The sequence below is a fragment of the Mustela nigripes genome, chromosome X (assembly GCF_022355385.1).
Source record: "Mustela nigripes isolate SB6536 chromosome X, MUSNIG.SB6536, whole genome shotgun sequence".
Taxonomy (NCBI): domain Eukaryota; kingdom Metazoa; phylum Chordata; class Mammalia; order Carnivora; family Mustelidae; genus Mustela; species Mustela nigripes.
In genome coordinates, this window is record NC_081575.1 from 73,893,783 (window position 1) to 73,912,963 (window position 19,181).

General features: G+C 35.7%; 1 protein-coding gene across 1 annotated transcript in view; it reads right to left on the reverse strand.

Annotated features, from left to right (window-relative positions):
- ZC3H12B (zinc finger CCCH-type containing 12B) overlaps positions 1-19,181 on the reverse strand; it is a 594,748-nt gene that overhangs the window by 311,326 nt on the left and 264,241 nt on the right. The window lies entirely within an intron of this gene.

A 19,181-nucleotide genomic window follows, 5' to 3' on the forward strand; every position in this document is an offset into this window, starting at 1 on the left:
CAGAACAGAAAGAGAGATAATGAGTTTCCAAAACAAACAGAAACCAAAGGAGTTCCTGAAAATTAAGCCAGCCCTGCCAGAAATATGAAAAGGGGACACTTTGAGCAGAAAGAGAGTCAAAAGTAATGACCAGAAAGGAACAGAGACAATCTATAGAACAGTGACCTGACAGGTAATAAATGGCACTAAATTCACATCTTTCAAGAACTACTTTGTTTTCTTTTTAATTTTTATTTATTTTTAAAATTTCTTTTCAGTGTTCCAGAATTCATTGTTTATGCACCACTCCCAGTACTTCATGCATACGTGCCCTCCATAATACTGAACGCCAGGCTCACCCAACCTCCCATCCCCCTCCCCTCCAAAACCTTCAGATTGTTTCTCAGAGTCCACAGTCTCTCATGGTTTGTCTCCCCCTCCAATTACCCCCAACTCCTTTCTCCTCTCCATCTCCCCATGTCCTCAATGTTATTCCTTATGTTCCACAAATAAGCAAAAACATATGATAATTGACTCTCTCTGCTTGACTTATTCACTCAGCATAATCTTTTCCAGTCCCATCCATGTTGATACAAAAGTTGGGTATTCATCCTTTCTGATGGAGGCATAATACTCCATAGTATATATGGACCACATCTTCCTTATCCATTCCTCCATTGAAGGGTGTCTTGGTTCTCTCGAGTTTGGTGACTATGGCCATTGCTGCTATGAACATTGGGGTACATATTGCCTTTCTTTTCACTACATCTTTATAAGTTTCCAAAACTGAATCAGGAAGATATTGACAACCTGAATAGACCAATATTTAGTAAGGAGGTTGAAGCAGTGATCAAAAACTTCCCAAAAAACAAGAGCCCAGGACCTGACAGATTCCCTGGGGAATGCTACCAAACATTAAAAGAAGAAATAATACTTATTATTCTGAAGCTGTTTCAAAAAATTGAATCAGAATGGAAACTTCCAGACTCTTTTTATGAAGCCAGCATTACCCTGATCCCCAAACCAGGCAAAGACCCCATCAAAAAGGAGAATTTCAGACCAATAACCCTGATGAATATGGATGCCAAGATTCTCAACAATATCCTAGCTAACAAGATCCAACAGTACATTAAAACAATTATCCATCATGACCAGGGATTTATCCCTGGGTTGCAAGGGTCGTTCAACATTCGCAAATCAATCAATGTGATGGAACAAATCAATAAGAGAAGAGAGAAGAACCACACGGTCCTCTCAATTGATGCACAAAAAGCATTTTACAAGATACAGCATCCATTCCTGATTAAAACTCTTTAAAGTATAGGGATAGAGGGAACATTCTTCAGCTTCATAAAATTCAATTATAAAAAACCCACAGTGAATATCATCCTCAATGGGGAAAAGCTGACAGCCTTCCCTTTGAGATCAGGAACACAACAAGGATGCCCACTCTCACCATTCTTGTTCAACATAGTATTAGAAGTCCTAGCAACAGAAATCAGACAACAAAAAGAAATAAAAGGCGTTCAAATTGGCAATGAAGAAGTCAAAGTCTCTCTCTTCACAGGCAACATGATACTTTAAATGGAAAACTCAAGAACTACTTTGAATGTAAGTGAACTAAAAGCTCCAATCAAAAGACATAAGGTACAAGAATGACTTTTTAAAAATGATCTATATGTTGCTGACAAAAGACTCACTTTAGACCCAAACACACTTCCAGGTTTCAAGTGAGGGGGTGGAGAACAATTTATCATGCTACAGGACATCAAAAAAAGCCTGTAGTTTCCAGCTATCCTTAAGTCAAATAAACTAGATTTTATACCAGACTATAATAAGAGATGAAGAGTGACACTACACCATAATAAAAGGGGCTGTACCACAAGAAGATCTAACAGCTGTAAATATTTATGCCCCAATACATACATCAATTAATTACAAATTTAAATAAACTCATAGATAATAGTAGAACAATAGCAGGGAATTTTATTATCCTACTTGTAGCAATGGACAGATCATCTAAGTGGAAGTTCAACAAGGAAACAAGGGCTTTGAATGACACACTAGACTAATGGACTTAACAGTAATATTCAGAACATTTCATTCTAAAGCAGCAGAATACACATTCTTTTTGACTGAACATGGAACATTCTCCAGAATATATCACATACTGGGTCACAGATCAGGACTCAACTAGTAGAAAAATATTAAGATCATATTGTACCTATTTTCAGACCACAATACTATGAAATTTAAAATCAACACAAGAAAAAACTCAGGAGGAGCATAATACATGGAAGTGAAAGGACATCTTACTAAAAATGAATGGGTCAAACAGGAAACTAAAAAAGAATTTTAAAAATACAAGGAAGGAAATGAAAATGAAAACACAACAGTTCAAAACTTTTAGGATACAGCAAAGGTGGTCCTATGAGGGAAGTATATAGCAATACAGGTCTTTCTCAAAAAGCAAGAAAAGTCTCAAATAAGCAACCTAACCTTACATCTACAGGAACTGGACAAAGAACAGCAAATAAAGCCTAAATCCAGCAGAAGAAGAAAAAGAATAATGATCACAGCAAAAATCAATGACATAGAAATAAAAATAGTTGTAGAACAGATCCAGGAAACTAGGAACTGGGTCTTTGAAAGAATTAACAAGATTGAGGAATGTCCCACCAACGTTAACAAAAAGAGGAAGGATCCAAATAAATACAATCATCAATGAAAGGGGAGAGATCACAACAAATACCACAGAAATACAAAAAGTTCTAAGAGAATATTATGAACAAATGTACACCAACAAATTAGGCAATCTGGAAGAAATGGATACATTCCTAGAAACATAAAAACTACCAAAACTGAAACAGGAAGAAACAGAAAAGTGGAACAGACCCAAAACCAGAAAAGAAATTGAATCAGTAATCAAAAATCTCCCAACAAACAAAAATACAGGGCCAGATGGCCTCCCAGCAGAATTCTACCAAACATTTAAAGAATTAATACCTATTCTTCTGAAGCTGTTTCAAAAAATATAAATGGAAGGAAAACTTCCAGACTCATTCTTTTAGACACAAATTATCCTGATCCCAAAACTAGATAATGACTACATTAACAAGGATGATTACAGACGAATATCCCTGATGAACATGGATTAAAAAATCCTCACCAAGGTACTGACAAATAGGATCCAATAGTACATTACAAGTATTATTCACCATGACCAAGTGGGATTTATTCCTGGGTTGCAGGGGTGGTTCAACAAACACAACCCAGCAATGTGATATACTACATTAATAAAAGAAATAAGAACCATATTATATAATCCTCTCATGGATGCAGAAAAAGCATTTGACAAAATACAGCTTCCTTTCTTGATAAAAACCCTCTACAAAGTAGAGATAGAGCAAACATACCTCAATATCATAAAGGCTATAATACGAAAGACCCAGAGCAAATATCATTCTCAATGAGGAAAAACTGAGACCTATGGTTAGGAACATGACAAGGATGTCCACTCTCACCACTGTTGTTCAACATAGTGCTGGAAATCCTAGCTTCAGCATTCAGACAACAAAAAGAAATAAAATGCATCCATGTGAGCAAAGAAGAAGTCAAACTTTCACTCTTTGTAGATGACATGACATTCTATAAAAAACCTTAAATACTTCATAAAAAATTACTAGAACTGATACAAGAATTCAGCAAAGTCACAGGATATAAAATAAATATGCAGATGTCTGTTGCATTTCTCTACAACAATAATGAAGCAGCAGAAAGGAAAATAAAAGAATTGGTCCCATTTACAATTGCACCAAAAACCATATGATACCTTGGAATAAAGCTAACCAATGAGATAAAAAGATCTGTACTCTGAAAACTACAGAACACTATGGAAGAAATTCAGGAAGACACAAAGAAGTGGAAAAAACTTTCCCTGCTATGGATTGGAAGAATAAATACTTTCAATTGCCAGTACTACTAAAAGCAATCTATACATTCAATGCAATGTTTATCAAAACAACACCAGTATTTCTCAAAGATCTGGATCAAATAATTCTAAAATTTCTATGGCACCATAAATGAACCTGAATAGCCAAAGTAATGTTGACAAAGAAAACCAAAGCTTGAGGCATCACAATTCTGGGGTTCAAAGTGTGTAAAAATGTAATAATCAAGACAGCATGGTACTGGCACAAAAACAGCACACAGATTAATGGCTCAGAACAGAAAATCCAGAAATGGATCCTCAATTCTACTGTCAACTAATCTTCAAAGCAGTAGGAAAGAAAATCCAATGGAAAAAAAAGCAAGTTTTTAACAAATTATGTAGGGAAAATTGGACAGCCACACACAGAAGAATGAAAGTGGGTCATTTTCTCACACCATACAAAAAAATGAACCCAAAGTGGATAAAAGATTTAAATGTAAGACTGGAAACCTTCAAAATCTTAGAGGAGAACACAGGCAGCAACCCCTTTAAGTTTGGCCACAGCAAATTCTTGCTAGACAGGTCTCCAAAAGGGAGACATAAGCAAAAATGAATGATTGGGACTTTATCAGGATAAAAGCTTTTGTATAGCAAAGGAAACAATGAACAAAACTAAAAGGAAACCTATGAAATTGGATAAGATATTTGCAAATAACGTATCTGATAAAGGGCTAGTATCCAAAGTTTATAAAGAACTTAGCAAACTCAACACCCCCAATATAAAAAATCTATTCAAGAAATGGGCAGAAGACATTAATTGACATTTCTCCAAAGATGATAACAAATGTTCAACAACACTCAACATTGGGGAAATGCGAATCTAAACCAGAATGTAATACAACCTCACACCTGTCAGAATACTTAAAATTAACACTTCAGGAAAAAAAAAAAGTTGATGAGGATGTGAAAAAAGGGGAACAGCCTTACACTCTTGATGGGAATGCAAATTAGTGCAGCCACTCTGGAAAACAGAATGAGGGTTATCCAAGAAGTGAAAAATAGAATAACCCTATGACCCAGCAATTGCACTAAGAGTTATTTATCCAAAGGACACCAAAATAGTGATTCACTGGGGGCATATGTACCAAAAAGTTTATAGAAACAATGTCCACAATTGACAAAACATGTAAAGCATCCATATGTCCATCAACGGATGAATGGATAAAGGTGCAGTACACATACACAATGGAATATTACCAAGCCATTAAAAAGAGTGAAATGTTGCCATTTTCAACGATGTGGGTGGAACTAGAGTGTAAGCAAAATAAGTCATTCAGAGAAAAATGAAAACCATGTGATTTTACTTATATTTGGAATTTGAGAAACAAAACTGATTAACATAGGGGAAGGTAAGGAAAAATAAAACATGAAAAAATAGAGATCAGATCATAAGAGACTCTTAACAATAGGGGACAAACTAGGGAGTTTTGGAGGGAGGGTGGCCAGGAGTATTTGCATGAACAGAGAAAGAGGCCAATCATAAAAGACTCTTAAGTATAAGGGACAAACAGAAGGTTTTTAGAGGGATGGTGGGTGGGAGTATTTGGGTGAAGGGTATTAAGGAGGGCATTGATGTAATGAGAACTGGATGTTATATATCACTAAATTCTACCCTGAAACTAATAATGCACTATATGTTAACGGACATGAATTTAAATTTAAAAATTATAAAATAATTACACCTAGATAGGCATAGCTTAATCAAAATGGTGAAAGACCTGTACTCTGAATAGTATAAAACACTGAAGAAAAAAAAAAAGAAGAAGACACAAAGAAATGTAAAGACATTGGAAGAACAAATATTATAAACATATAAATACTTACAAAACTCAACACTCAAAAAACAAATAATCCAGTTAAAAATGTGCAGAAGACATGAACAGGCATTTCTTCAAAGAAGACATACAAATGACTAACAGGCATATGAAAAAAATCTCAACATGGCTTATCATTAGGGAAATGCATATCAAAACTACAATGAGTTTGTATACACCTCACACCTGTCAAAATGCCTAAAATCAACAACAGAAGAAACAACAGGTGCTGGTGAGGATGTGGAGAAAAGTGACATGCATGCACTGTCAGTGGGAAAGTAAAGTGGTCAGCCACTCTACAAAAGAGTATGGAGCTCCTTTAAAAAGTTAAAAATCGGGGCACCTGGGTGGCTCAGTGGGTTAACGCCTCTGCCTTCAGCTCAGGTCATGATCCCAGGGTCCTGGGATCAAACCCCCCACTGGGCTTTCTTCTCAGTGGGGAGCCTGTTTCCCTTCCTCTTTTTCTGCCTGCCTCTCTGCCTGCTTGTGATCTCTATCTGTCAAATACATAAATAAAATCCGTAAAAAGAGAGATTTATAAAAAGTTAAATTTGAACTATCTTATAGTCCAGCAATTGCACTATAGGTAATTACTCTAATACAAGAACTAATTGAAAGGGATACATGCACCCCAGTGTTTATAGCAGCATTATTTACAATAGCCAAGAAATGGAAGAAACACTAATGTCCACTGACTGATGATAAACACATGTGGTACATATACAGTGGAATATTATTTAGCCATTAAAAAGAATGAAATCTTGTCATTTTCTCTTTTTTTTTAAGATTTTCTTTGTTTATTTGAGAGGCAGAGATCACAAGTAGGCAGAAAGGCAGGTGGTAGTGGGGGGGGAAGCAGGCTCCCTGCTGAGTAGAAAGCCCGATGGAGGGCTCAATCCCAGGACCCTGAGATCATGACCTGAGCCGAAGGCAGGGGCTTTAACCCACTGAGCCACCCAGATGCCCCCAAATCCTGCCACTTTCAATAACGTGGATAGAGCTAGAGAGTATAATGCTACATGAAATAAGTCAGTTGGAAAAACACAAATACCATATGATTTGAATCATATGTGGAATTTAAGAAACAAAACAAACAAAGGGGAAATATAAAAGAAAGAGAAAGAGAGCAAGATAGAAATCAAGAAACAGACTCAATTATTGAGAACAACCTGATAGTTATCAGAGGGGTAGGGACTGGGGGTGGGTTAAATTGCTGATGGAAATTAAGGAATGTACTTGTGATGAGCACAGGGTAATATATGGATGTATTGAGTTACTCCATTGTCCACCTGAAACTAATATAAAACTATATGTTAACTAACTGTAATTAAAATATAAGCATAAAAACTTTTTAAAAAAAATAGTATGTACTTTCGATGGGTGGGTCAAGAGGGGAATGCAAAGTTAATTAAGGAGTATAAAGTTTCAGTTTCACAAGATGGAGAGAACTAAGAAAGAGGATGCTGGTGGTAGTGGCACAGCATTATGAATGTATTTAATATCAATTACCTGTACACATAGAAATGGTTAAGATGATAATTTTTATGTCATGTGTATTGTAGAATAATTAACAAATTGAAAAAAAAACATAATAACGGAGGGTATGTGCTTTGGTGGGTGCTGTGAAGTGTGTAAACCTGGTGATTCACAGACCTGTACGCCTGGGGATAAAAATAAATGTTTATAAAAAATAAAAAATTTAAAAAAAACCATAATAACATAAGTACCCAATTATCAAAAAACTAAGTGTACAATACAGTTTTGTTAATTCTAAGCACAATATTGTATAATAGATCGCTGGAAATTTTTTATCTTACATAACTGAAACCCACTGAACAGCATCTCCCCACTTTCCCTACCACCCAGACCCATTCTATTTTCTGCTGTGATGAATCTGACTACTTTAGATACTTATATAAGTGGAATCAAGTAGAATATTTCCTTTTGTGACTGGCTTATTTCACAGAGGGTAATGTTCTCAAAGTTTATCCATGTTGTAACATATGACAGGATTTCTTTCTTATTTATGATTGAATAATATTCTATAGTATTTATATTACATTTTCTTTATCCATTTATGTCTCAATAAACATTTAGGTTATTTCCACCTCTTGTTTATTGTTAATAAAACTACAATAAACACAAGAGTGCAGATATCTTTTTAAAATCTTAACTTTGGGGGCACCTGGGTGGCTCAGTGGGTTAAGCCTCTGCCTTTGGCTTGGGTCATGATCTCAGGGTCCTGGAATCAAGTCCCGTATCAGTTTCTCTGTTCAGCAGGGAGCCTGCTTCAACCCCTTTTCTCTCTCTGCCTGCCTCTCTGCCTACTTGTGATCTCTCTCTGTCAAATAAATAAATAAAATCTTCAAAAAAAAATAAAATCCTAACTTTTACTCTTTTGTACAAAAACAGAGGTGAGGTTGCTGCATCATATGGTAGTTCTACTGTTATTTTGGAAGGAATCTCCATGTTCTCTATAGAAGATGCATCATTTTACATTACAACCAGGAATGCACAGGACTTTCAATTTCTCCATATTGTCACCAACACTTGTTATTTTCTGTTTCTGTTTTTTAAATAATGGCCATCCTGACAGATGTGAGGTGATACTTCCTTGTGGTTTTTCATTTGTATTTTCCCTTTTAATGATGTTTAACATCTTTTTTTATATATTTGAGTTCCATTTGTATATCTTATTTGGGAAAATGTGTATTTAAGCATTTTAGCTATCTTAATCAGGTTATTATTTTTTCTATTAAGTTTAGGAGTTCCATATGCATTTTGGCTCTCATCCCTTTCCAGATATCTGATTTAGAAATATTCTGTCACATGTTATAATTTGCTTTTGCACTCTTTAGATTGTTTTCAATGTAGTCCAGAGAGATACTTTTTGTCTTAAGTTGACCTACATACACATTTTTGCTTTTGTTGCCTGTGTTTTTGGTGTCATATGCAAAAAAACATTGCCAAGAACAATGCTTTTATGGGTCAAAGGTTTGTGTCTTCCCCAAATTCACATCTTGGTACACTAAACTCCACTGTGGTGGTATTTAGAAGTTGGTACTTTGATACATAGCTTGTTTTAGATTAGGTCATAAAGGTAGGAGTCTAATGGTGGGATTAGTATCCTTATTAGAAGAGGAAAACAAATATCAGTTCTCCCCCTCTCTCCCCTTCCTCCCCACTCCTTTGTCTCTCCACAGACAGGCACTGAGAATAAGCTATGTGAACACACAGTAAAAAGGCAGCCATCTGCAAGCCAGGAAGAACTGAAACTGCCAAAACCTTGGTTTTGGAGTTCCCAGCCTCCAAAACTGTGAAAAAAAATGTATTTGTTTAAGCCACTGGTCTATGGTATTTTATTATAGCACAAATAAAACCCTGGGATTGGCTATGGAACTGTGTAATGGGTAGAAGCTGAAATAATTTGAATTGCATGCTAGAAAAAAATAAGACAACTATTTAGGGAATGCTGAAAGAAATTCTGGTGAGGGTTTAGAGAGAAAAGAATAGAATTGGTGAGAAAGCCTACATCTTCCTACAGAAACATATGAACAGCACGATAGTAGAAATATGGGTGGTAAGACTACTTCTGATAATGTCTCAGGATAAAATAAGAAACAATAAAGAAAAAGCAATACTTGCTATAAATTATTAAGGAAATTGGCTAAATTGTTTTTATGTTCTAGTGTGTCGAAGGTAAAACTTGTGAGCAATAAAATTGCATAAAGAGATTGTTAAAGAGATTTATATGCAAAAGGTTGAAAAAAAACAAAGTTCCTTCTGACTGTTATGGTAAAATAAGATAAGGGGAGTTAATTGAAGAAGAAAATGTTCAGCAAAAAATAACCAGAAGTAAAGATGTGGTAAATTCTAAATCTTCCCCTATTGCAAAAGAAAGAAAGGTATTTGGAGGATAACACCAATATTTTGGTTAACCATTTGATAAATTAGTGTGAGTGTGAACCATAGACATAATAAGTCACATCAATAGAAAAAAGAATAGAGATGGGATTATACCAGAAAAGATACTGGCAATTTGAACTAAAGGTGATAGAGATAATGAAATGTAATTAAAAAAAGTTGTCAAACTTCTTACATCCTAAAAGACCAGAACAAAGACCTATTAGACTATAAATATGTTATTCAAGATAAGGGGAAAATGACCCCAGTGGCAAATCAGAGATCATTAGGGATCCTTTCTCAGTCTCAAAGTGTACATATGTGTGTGTACATACACAATTACCTTGGTTTCAACAGGGCAGGTGGGATCTTCCAGAAACTTTAAAATGTAGACCCACCTGGCAGAGACAATGAGTGTGGGATGCCCAGCAAAACCTGGCACGGTGCAAACACCACCCAGAAAAAAAAAAATTGTCAGGGAAAGGCACAATCTCCAACCTGGTATGCCCAGAAGTCTTGGACAACACCCTCATGGGTCTGGAAGGCAGAACATCAAAACAAAGAGAATAATTACATGTGAGTCTGAAGATCTTATGAAATTTAGCTTACTGAACTTCAGATTTGTTTGTGACTCCTTTCTTTCTCCCGTTCCCCTCCCTTTTTGGAATGAGAATGTCTATCTTGTGTCTGTCCCACCATTATATGTTGGAAGCACATTACTTATGTAGTTTCACAGGTACACAGATTGAGAGGAATTTTTCTTCAGGATGAATGTTATCTCCAATCTCACCAATATCTGATTTAGATAATATTTGAATGAGAAGGAAAAAAAGAAAAGAGAGAATAAATCAAGCCATAAATGATTCTTTTTTAAAAAAAGATTGTTTTATTTATTTAACAGAGACAGATACACCGAGAGAGGGAACACAAGGAGGGAGAGGGGGAGAAGGGGAAGTAGGCTTCCCGCTGAGCAGGGAGCCTGATGAAGGGCTCAATCTCAGGACCCCAGGATCATGATGTGAGCCTAAGGCAGCTGCTTGATGACTGAGCTACCCAGTCACTCCCATAAGTGACTCTTAATGATACAGAATAAACAGATTTGATTGAGAGCGAGGTGGGTGGGGGATGGACTAGATGTGTGATTGGTATTAAAGAGGGCACTTGTGATCAGCACTGGGTATTGTATGTAAGTGATTAATTACTGAATTCTACTCCAGAAACCAATACTGCAATGTATGTTAACTAACAACACTTAAATTTAAAAAAAAATGAATTTAGAGTTGGTATTAGAACAAATTTAGACTTTTGAGGTTGTTGGGATGAAATGACAGTACTTTGCATATAAGAAAAAAATGAATTTTGAATTTTAGGTGGCCAGGAATGGAATGTTATGGGCAGAATAATGTGCCCCAAATTCATATGTGGAAGCCCTAACTCCAAGGTGATGGTAGTTACATAGAGATAGGGCCTTTGGGAGGTAATTAGTTTTCAAGTAAATCATGAGATTGAGAATCTTGTGATGGGATTAGTGCTCTTACACAAAACACAGAGAAGGAGCTCTTTCTCTCTCCACATGCATGCACAGAGGAGAGGCCAAATGATCATACAGCTAGAAGGCAGCTGTCTACAAACCAGGAAGCAAGCCTTTGCCAGACACTAAATTTGTTAAGAGATGGGATTATAATATATCTTGCCAGCCCTTTCTGGCTTGCCAGGTCTCTATGGAAAGGTTTGACATTATTCTGATGGGCTTTCCTCTGTAAGTAAGGAGCCTCTTTGTCCTAGCGGTTTTCAAGAGATTGTATCTACAATTATGATTCTTCAATTTGACTATGAGGTGCCTTGATGTTTTTTTGGAATGTATAATCTTGGGTGGAGATCGTTCAGCCTCTAGTACATGAATGCTGGTTCCATTCACGAGGTTGGGAAAATATTCATGAAGATCTTGTTCCACTATATTTTCTAAACTTCTTTCTTTCTCCTCCCCTTCAGGGATTCCAATAATTCTGATGTTGGAACATAACATGGCATCATTTATTTCCCTGATTCTGTTTTCATTGCTTCTAAGCTGTTTGTTCCAGGCTTCCTCCTGATCCTTTCTCTCTATCTGTTTGTCCTCCAGATCACTAATTCTATCTTCTGTCTCAGTTACCCTAGCTTTGAGAGAATTTAGATTAGATTGGAACTCATTGAGAGCATTGTGAACCTCATCCCTGGTAGCTTTCAGCTCTGCCCTAACATTGTGAACATTATCCCTGGTCGCTTTCAGTTCTGACCTAATCAATTCCATTTGGTCATCCATGGCTTTCTGCAACCTAGCTATTGCCTGGATAATTGTTAGCCTGAATTCTCTTTCCAACATATTATCTATGTTGATAGCCGTTAGCTCTGTTGCAGAGGCCTATCCTCTATATTTTTCTTCTGTTGGGCATTCCTCCTCCTAGTCATTTTGGTGAGAGATGACTGAACAGATGTAGCTGGATGTAACAACCGTGGTGCAGTCAAGGTGCACCCTGGAATGCTTCTGAGCAATCAGGGTTCCTCACCCAAATGAGAGAAAAAAAAAAGAAAAAGAAAAAGAGAGAGAGAGAGGCAGGATAAAAAGGGAAGATAAAAGCGAAGGTTCAGCCCAAACGGGCCCCAAGGTAAGATTGATGAAGTATACAAACAAAAACAGACAAACAAAAAGATTGCCCACTGGCATCTTCTGCCCCTATAGAGATCCAGACGTATATAATTCTGATCTCAGGCTGATTTCATGGGTGATCGGAGTTCTTTGGTAGGTAATCAGCTCACTTTAGGGTACAAGTTGAAATGGCACCTCCTCCTACTTCCCCGCCGTCTTGTCTCTCCCACATGTGTTGGAAAGGATGTGGAGAAAGGGGAACCCTCTTACACTGTTGGTGGCAATGCAAGCTGGTGCAGCCACTTTGGATAACAGTGTGGAGATCCCTCAAGAAATTAAAAATAGAGCTTCCCTATGACCCTGCCATTGCACTACTGGGTATTTACCCCAAAGATACAGATGTAGTGAAAGGAAGGGCCATCTCTACCCCAATGTTTATAGCAGCAATGGCCATGGTCACCAAACTGTGGAAAGAACCAAGATGCCCTTCAATTGACGAATGGATAAGGAAGATATAGTCCATATACACTGTGGAGTACTATGTCTCCATCAGAAAGGATGAATACCCAACTTTTGTAGCAACATGGATGGGACTGGAAGAGATTATGTTGAGTGAAATAAGTCAAGCAGAGAGAGTCAATTATCATATAGTTTCACTTATTCATGGAGCATAACAAATAGCATGGAGTACAAGGGGAGATGGAGAGGAGAAGGGAGTTGAGGGAAATTGGAAAGGGAGGTGAACCTTGAGAGACTATGGACTCTGAAAAACAATCTGAGGGATTTGAAGGGGCATGGGGTGGGAGGTTGGGGGAACCAGGTGGTGGGTATTAGAGAGAGCACAGATTGCATGGAGCACTGTGTGTGGTGCAAAAACAATGAATACTGCTATGCTGAAAAGAAATTAAAAAATAAAGAGAGAGATGGAATTATACCAGAAAAAATACTGGCATTTTGAACTAAAGGTGTGATCAAAAAACAAGAGATATCTCAATAGACAATTTGACTTTACACCTAAAGGAAGTAGAAAAAGAACAGCAAAGACAAAAAAAAAAAAATAACCAAAGTTAGTAGAATGAATAAAATATTAATGATCAAAGCAAGTAGAAATAAAGAAATAGAGACCAAAAATATAATAAAAAAGATAAATGAATATAAGAGCTGATTATTTCTTTTCACCCCTCAATCTTAAACTTCCCAGTCTCTGGAACTATAAAAAAATAAATATATGCTGTTTAAACATCCCACTTTACAGTATTTTGTTAGAGTAGTATGAAGCTAACATTAATTTTGTAGGACATTTTTCTCCTTTCTTCTAGGAGTTACACAGTTTAAAGTTTTATGCTTAAGGCTTTAATCTGTTTTGACTTGAATTTGTGTATAGTGTAAGATAAGGGTCCAAATTCATTGTTTTGCATGTACCTATCCAGTTTTTCTAACAAAGTTGTTGAAGACAAAGTCCTTTCTATATTGTATTTTCTGACACCCTAGTAAAATATCAGTTGATTTATGTATGAGTGTGTTTCTCGACTATGTTCCATAGCACTGCATATCTGTCTTTAACCCAGTATCTGAAAACAGATGTGTGAGGCCTTGAGGTTTGTTGTTTCTTAACATTGTTGTCCTTCATGATTTCACACACATTTTAGGATATTTTTCTATTTCTGTAAAAAAAAATGCGAATGAAGTTTTGACAGGTTGAATTGAATATCTATATCACTTTTGGTATGGACATATTAAGAATATTAAGTCTTCCAAACTATAAACATAAGGTACATTACCATTTATTTATGTCTACTTTCATCAATGTTTTGTAGTTTTTAATACAAGTCTTTCACCTCCTTGGATAAGTTTTTTCCCCCTAAACCCTTATTCTTCTTCTTAAAGACTTAATTTCTATAAAGCAGTTTTCAGACCAAAGAAAAATTGAGGGGAAGGTAGAGAAATTTCCCATATAGCCCTTGCCCCCAATCATACAGTCTCCTCCATTATCAACTCCACTCAATAGAATGGTACATGTTTTACTGAGCATAAACATATATTAAAACACATAATCATGACATAGCATAATTGTGACAGGGTACAATCACTTAATTTTCATTAAAGTTCACTTTTGGTAAGGTATGTTTTATGGCTTTGGACAAATGTATAATGGCATTATCCATTACTGTATTATACAGTGTATTTTCACTGACATAGTCTCTATTGTCTTCATATTCATCTCTTTCACCTCACCAGTAATCATTGATCTTTTTTTTTCCCCCTCCATAGCCTGTTAGCCATCTGTATGCCTTCTTTGGAAAAGTGTATATTCAGATCCCCTGGCCATTTGTTAATTAATTTTTTGTTATTGAGTTATATGAGTCCTTTATATATTTTGTATACCAAAAACTTATTGGATTAATAATTTACAACTCTTTTCTCCATCTCAGTGGGATCCCTTCCATTTTGTTGGTCATTTCCTATACTATGCAGATTTTTTTTAATTTGATGTAGTCTCATTTGCTTGCTTTTGCTCTTGTCGCATTGTCCTTTGTATTTTCCTTGTATCAGTTGTAACTTCTCTTTTACTTGTAATTTTTTTCTCATTAAACTTTTATTTTAATGAGTCTTAAAAATTCTGTGGCAGATTTTTGGTCAAGCTGTTTCCATTAAAGAATACTGATTTTATGGGGGGCCTGGGTGGCTTAGTGGAATAAGCCTCATCCTTTGCCTCAGATCATGATCTCAGGGTCCTGGATTGAGCCCTGCATCAGGCTCTCTGCTCAGTTGGGAGCCTGCTTCCCTCCACCTCTGCCTGCCTCTCTGCCTACTTGTGATCTCTGTCTGTCAATTAAATAAATAAAATCTTTTTTTAAAGGTACTGATTTTAAAAACTAATAATTTAAAAACTAATAACGAAAGAGGATGGGATTGGGAGGGAGACAAACCATAAGAGAATCTTAACCTCACAAAGGAAACTGAGGGTTGCTGGGGGTCAGGGGGTCAGGAGAGGGTGGTGTGGTTATGGACATTGGGGAGGGTATGTGCTATGGTGAGTGCTGTGAAATGTGTAAACCTGGCAATTCACAGACCTGTACCCCTGGGGATAAAAATACATTATATGTTTATAAAAAATTTTAAAAATAAAAAAAATTTTTAAAAAGTTTAGTGAAAGTATACAAAAAACCCCTAAATGAACAAATAAAAAAACTAACACACACACACACACACACACACACACACACAAACAAACAAATGGTCCACAAAACATTCTTCTTTCCTTCTGAAGGTTTTAAAATGCATTGTTATAATTAACTGTATTTTACTATTAAACTTAAATATCCAATTGAACAAACAATTCTGAGACCATTCTTTTACCACTGGCTAAGACTGGGGTGGCAGGTATTGAGGATAATATTCATTTAGACTTCTAAGCTTTCTGGGCAGACTTGGTGACCTTGTCACTTGTAATTTTATTTATTTGAGTCTTTTCTCTGTTTCTATTGTTAAGTTGGCTACATTTTTTCAGCTTTGTTTATCTTTTAAAAAATCAGCTCTTATTTTCATTTATCTTTTCTATTATATTTTTAGTCTCTATCTCATTTGTTTCTATTTGCTTTGATCTTTACTATTTTCTTCATTCTACTAACATTGGTTTGTTTGGTCCTGTTGCTCTTTTTCTACTTCCTTTAAGTGTAAAGTTAAATTGTCTATTGATATATCTCTTGTTTTCTGAGACAGGCCTATGTTGCTATAAACTTCTATCTTAGAACTGCTTTTGTTGTATTCCATAAATTTTGGCATGCCACATTTGTGTTGTATTTTCTCCCGTAGGTATTTTTTTAAATTTTTCCTTTGATTTCCTCTATGAACCATAATTATTCAGTAACATGTTGTTTAATCTGCATAGTTTGTAAATTTTCCAGAATTCTTGATTTCTAGTTATATACTTTTTTGTTTGGAAAAGATACTTCATATGACTTAAATGTTTCTAAACCTTTGAGACTTGCTTTGTCACCTGACATGTAATCTATCCTGGAGAATGTTCTATGTGCACTTGGAATTTTCTGTATATACCTATTACATCTATGTGGTGTAATGTGTCATTTAAGGCCAATGTTTCCTTATTAATTTTAATTCTGGATGATCTATCCAGTAATGTGGGGGTTATTAAAATTGTCTTCAAATTGTATTACTTTCAATTTCTTCCCTTATGTCCGTTAATAATAGTTTTATAGGTTTTGATGCTCTGATGTTGGGTGCATACATATCTATAAAATGTTATGTATTTTTGATTGACTAACCACTTTATTTTTATTAATTGTGCCTCTTTGTCTTTTATTACAATCTATTTTAAATTCTCTTTTGCCTAATATGAATATATCTATACCAGCTTTCTTTTCATTTCCATTTTCATGTAATATCTCTTTCCATCTCTTCATTTTCAGTCTGTGTATATCTTTAACTTCTGAAGCAATTCTCTTGTAGGCAATATATAAGTGCATCTTTTAAAAAATCCATTCAGCCATTCTATCTTCTAATTTGAGAATTTAGTCCACTACATTTAAACAATTACTGTTAAGTATGTACTAATTGTCACTTTGTTAATGTTTTTCCAGCTGGTTTCATAGTTCCTCTCTTTTCCTTTCTTCTTTCCCCCCCTTGCTTTGTGGCTTGATCACTTTCTCTTTAGTGTTATGTTCAGATTCCTTTAATATTTTGTGTTGTATATTTTCAGTATGTGGTTGCCATGAAGTTCACATATATTATCCTATGTATATAACAGTCTAGCTTAAGTTGATATCTTAAATTTGAATATATTTGAAAACTCTTATTTAATAACCCTTCTCCACATTTTGTGTTTTTGATGTCACTTTCTGTGTCTTTTTATTTCATATGTCCCTTACCTAATTATTGTAGTTTTAGTTAATTTTACTAATTTTGTCTTTTAACCTTTTTAGTAGCTTTAAAATTTATTAATTGATTACATTTAGTGTATAGTTAACTTTTCCAGGAGATTTTTAGTTTTCTATGGTTTCTCATTTCTTTTTCCTTTTAAAAATTCCCTTTAATATTTATTATTATTATTATTATTATTATTATTATTTAGAGAGAGAGCATGTGCAAGTGGGGGGAGGTGAAGAGGGGAAGGGAGACAGAGAATCTTAAACAGGCATCCAGTGCAGAGCCCAATGCAGTCCGGGCATAGGGCTTGATATAATGATCATGAAATCATGACCTGAGCTAAAATCAGAAGTCAGATGCATAAAAAATTGAGCCACCCAGTCACCCCAAGTTCCTTTAATATTTCTTATAAGGCATGATTTAGTAGTAATGAACTCCTTTAGCTTTTGCTTGTGTGGAAAACTTTTTATCTCTCCTTCAAGTCTGAATAATAACCTTGCCAAGTACAGTTTTCTTTGTTGTAACTTTTTTCCTTTTAGCACTCTGAATATGTCATGCCACTTTCTTCTGGCTTGCAAATTTTCTGTTGATAAATCTGATAGACTTATGAGGTTTCTTTTGTGTGTAACAATTTGTTTTTGTTATTATTTCTTCAATTAGATTGCCTCTTTGTCTCTATCTTCTTTGGAGAACCCTACAATGTGGATGCTATTCTACTTGGTGTTGTCCCATAAGCCCCTTAAGCTATCTTCACTTTTTAATTTTTTTTTTCTTTTTGGTTCCTGGTCTGGCTGAGTTCCATTGTCTACCTTCCAGTTCACTGATCCATTCCACTTTATCTAGTCTGATGTAGAACCACTCTGATGCATTTTTCAATTTGGTTATTTTATTCTTTAGCTCTGGACTTACTTTTGATACTTTCTTAGGTTTTCCTTTTCTTTGTTGATGCTCTCATTGTGTTTATACAATCTGAGTTTGGTGAGCATCTTTATGACAAATAATTTGAATTCTTTATCAGGTAGATTTTAATATTCATTTCATTAAGATATTTTCTGAAGTTTTATCTTATTCTTTCATTTGGAAATTATCTCTCCATTTCCTCATTTTATTTGGCTCTCTGTGTTTCTTTCTATGTATCATAGGAAGTAGTTATTTCTCTTACCTTAAAGGAATGTCCTTTTTTAAGTGGTGAACCTGCTCATTTAACCTCCCCCTAGCTCTTGGTTATCTCTTGAACCTTTTTGGTTGTCCAAACTGCCTAACTCATGTCCCCATTGCTGAGAGTATTTCAAGACCTGCCGGTAATCTAAGGAAAGAGATGTTATTTACCACCTAATTTCAGGCTGATTGGAAGCCAGATCCTAATGCTACAACTTCTAAAGGATACAAATAAATGCAGTCCTGGGGAAACACATCATAATCCCCCCTGGCCTCCTAACCAGATCTGAAGGTATCTCTAAGTGACACTTACAAAAATTGGGACCCCAGTTAAATTCATTGTCTTCTTTCTGAAAAGTCTTGTTGGGCTGTAGCTTGGTCCAGAGGTTACACAAGGATAGTGTATTCCTGCTTATGTTCACTGGGATTGCCTACATAATGCCTAGGTGTGATAAAAACCAAAATCCTGCCCCTTGGGCTGAAGTGTGAGGCTAAATATGCCAGCATTTTTCAAAGAAAGACTGTAGTTCAGTATTAGTGTGCTGTCTGTCCATTACCCATGGAGGCGTGGCCTGCCAAGAATTATTTTTCTGATTATTACAAGCCTATGTAGCTCTGAAATTCTAGTCCTCTTGAACACCAGAGTCTGGTGAATGGATAAGAGGTGTCCTTTATGTGAATTCTACAAGTTTTTGTCTTTAACAAGGCAGCTGGAAATTGTTGGGGGGCACGTTATCTGGCTTTAAAATGGCAGTGGGATAATGTCTTGATGGAATATTTCTGTAGGGTTCAACAATGCATAAGAGAGCTTGTCTGTGTGTAT